Genomic DNA, 3,338 nt, shown 5'->3' with positions numbered 1-3,338 from the left:
GAAAATGCTTTAGAAAATCATAAAGGTACAGAATTCAAACCAGCCTTTCCTTAAGGTTCATTTAGCAAGGATACACAGAAAGCATTTTTAGTTGTTGGCTTGTTTCACCTAACAAGAAAAACTACCTTATTTTAGTACATGTCATGTACACAGAGCACCAGTTTAAATAAGATTATGGAACACTTCCAGCATCTTGTTGCTCAGCCTATAAGTTCACTGCTTACCACTGTCCATGTCATCACCTTCCACAGCCTCCTTAAAGCCAAGGAGGGTAAAATCAGAAAGGTGATAAACACTGACAGAGATCCAGTACTTCCCTATCCAATTTATGCCTTTCAAGTAAAGCACAAGTAAAATACTAGTGACACTGTTTGGAGCCTCCCAGCACAGCAGCTGTCTGTGCCTTTGGGAGGCACAGCAAGGAGGCCAGGGACAGGGCTCAGTGTCCTGTGAGTTAAGGCCACTCTGCCTTGCCACTTCAAGGCCACATGCTGTGTTTCTGCTACTTAGCAGTCTCACTCTTTCCTGTACTCCGAAAGCAAAGAGGTCTGAGTGTGACTATAACCAGGGTGCCTGAGTTTACCCTCAGTCCCCAAACCTACAACAGGAGATGCCACAGTAAGCTTCCTGTGTGGAGACCTACATTTGCCTCCTTTCCAGCAGTGCTGCTTAATGTTAGTCTGGTCTCCTTAGGCAGTCAAAGGGAAAATGACATATCTAGGGCATTGCACACTTAATAAACTATAAATATTCAGACAGCTGCATTTACAGATCAAAATGACTCCCAAAAGAAAATCAAGTTTCTTCATAAAATGGAATATATATATATATATATATATATATATATATATATATATATATATATATATATATATATAAAATCTGGAATGGCAGTTAATTCAAATACAAAAACCCACCCTTTCTTCCCAAACTACTGAGGTTCACACAGTTGAATCTACCTCACAACTGTTCTGTACTATACTGTAATTACACCACTAAAGTACTAAGAAAGGACTTCAGTTTGACAAACTGAGGTTCCGTGTCTTGAGAGCCGCAATAAAACTGTGGCATTGAGGCTGAGCTGAGAGGCTCCATCCTTAGGCACAGCTTCCTTCTTCCTGCTCCTGCATTCCACAGTGATTGCTGAAGGAAGGGATCTGCTCTGTAAATGACTGAGCCATCCACTGCCCATTGGGTATGTTAGAGAAAGTAGATTCTCCTTGTAGCTGTGACCCGTTGGCTGTTAGCCCATTTGAGAAACAGCAGGGCTTGCTGCTGGCCAGGTTTTCACTGTAGGTGCCTCCATACATGGCTTCATAGCCGGATCATACTTTTCTTCCTTCACTGCCATTTTCTTTGCATCCTCTTGGGCAAGCTGTAGGTCAAATGTATACTGCACCTCCTGAACATCTGTATTTCGTTCAATTCCTTTCAACCGATCTCTCAAGTCCTTCAGCTTAATGTAGTAATGGACTTTGTCCTGAGCTCGGAGAAACTCAGCACATCATGCACTGGACGATGGCATCACATAGCACAGAGTCTCTGTGTCTGGGATCTTCCGGGGTTGAAGCCCAAATTCCAAGTTCTTAACTTTCATTCCAAAAATTTCTTTACTAAAAATTTCATAAATACATTTTCCATTAAACATTGTTATTCGTGGCTGGTATTTCTGTAATTTCTGTACTAGAATACATAGTCCTTCACAAAATTCTTTATTGGAAAGATCTTTGCTGCCTGGTGTTGTCCTTTCCACCATGTTGGTAAACCCAATGCCATACTTCCCTGGCAGGGTGTGGTCATCCATGTGATTCAGCTGAACCTCACTTAGCCCAGACATAAACAGGCACTTTCAGAAATGGTTTCCAGGTCCAGGATGATGATGCCCTTTGTAAGCAGCCATTAGTCCTGGTTTATGCCAATAATCACAATGTCCAGATTGAAAGTTAAAATATCAGGAAGAGTCTTGGTCAAAAGTTCAGCTTCAGAAACATCATTGAACCGGTCTACTTTTCTTTTCACTTTAAATGTGTCCATGATTTTTTCTTGCTTTTCTTTTGATTTTTTTGACTTGTCCGATTTTTTTGACTCAGCAGATTTTTTGGGTTCCACGGGTTTTTTGGGTTCTGCTGGTTTTTTTTGGTTCTGTTGTCCTGACTTTTCTTTTTCTTCTTTTTGGAGCCTCTGCTGCAGGATGCTGGGCGGGAGCTGGTGCAGGAGCTTCTGGCATTTGCTGCTCAGTCATGACTGACATGGTAGGAGCTTCAGCCATCATTTGTTGAAATGGAAATGAATAAAAAGCTTGACCTTGCTCAAGGGAATAGCAGCCCGCGTCCGGCGCTTCCATGGCCAGCGACCGCTGGCGCAGGCGGCTCCTTCGATCTGGCAGATTGGCGGCTGGTCTCTGCTGCAGGGCGGTGGGCGCGCGGCGACTCGACGCCAGATGCTTGGACCCGATGGCCGCCCGGGCTCGACGACAGCTGGACTCAACCCCACCAGGCGCTTTCACCTCACTCCCACCCCCCGCAGGAACCCCATCCGCAGTTTCTAACTTTTTATTGGGTCTATTTAGTCGATTTTTTGCCTGACATTTTCACAGAATGGTGGGGATAGTGGTGGCAGAAAACACCCACTGTCACTCTTCAGAACCCTCTAGAACAATCCTAGTGAGAATTCTCAAACCCAGTAGCTACCTATTCTGAGGCTACCTAAATTGTTTACTTAAGTTTGATTGTTTTTAATAGGTAGAAGTCTCAGAACATGGCCTTAATTCCTTAAATCTAATAATGTGTTTGTTGAGAAAGTAGAAAAGAACTAGATGATGGATTTCCTTTCCAAATTATGCAGTGAAGTTATACTCTGAAAGAGACTTGTCTAAGTGCCTTAATATCATGCAGTGAGGAAAGTGGAGGTGCAGTGTTTTCATTGATCTAACAAGACTTGAATTTTACCAACGTTAAGTTCAACATGAGGCATTCTTAATGCACCTGCTTGGTGCAGTACTTTGAAGGGAATGGATGAATATTTTAGAACCAGCATTAAACCTCTAGAGCACAAAACAATTATTGACTTACTTCAAGTCTTCTTACCCATCCTGTTTAGATATCTTCAATTCCAAATGACTAATTCTTTGTGTATTTAGTAGCCATACTACACTACTATAAAGAAATTAATACTAAAACTGTTGTAAATTAATCAAACTTCTCTGACTACATTGTCATTAAAAGAGGAAATAAGTGTGCTGTGGAGCATGCTTGTAATCAGGAGTGCCTAGAGGCAGAAATGAGAGAATTTTTGTTTGAAGTTAATCTGTGCAAAAACAGTGGAATCTTAATGAACTA

At 42.0% G+C, this 3,338-nt stretch overlaps 1 pseudogene; it reads right to left on the bottom strand.

The window, feature by feature from the left end:
- Window positions 1-909: 909 nt before the first annotated feature.
- LOC122100141 lies at window positions 910-2,399 on the bottom strand (annotated as a pseudogene).
- Between the last annotated feature and the right edge of the window lie 939 nt (window positions 2,400-3,338).

The sequence above is a fragment of the Dipodomys spectabilis genome, unplaced genomic scaffold, assembly GCF_019054845.1.
Source record: "Dipodomys spectabilis isolate Male_0828 unplaced genomic scaffold, ASM1905484v1 ptg000566l, whole genome shotgun sequence".
NCBI lineage: Eukaryota > Metazoa > Chordata > Mammalia > Rodentia > Heteromyidae > Dipodomys > Dipodomys spectabilis.
The sequence above is the reverse complement of the archived record's forward strand: the minus strand, read 5'-3'. Positions and strand labels throughout refer to the sequence as shown.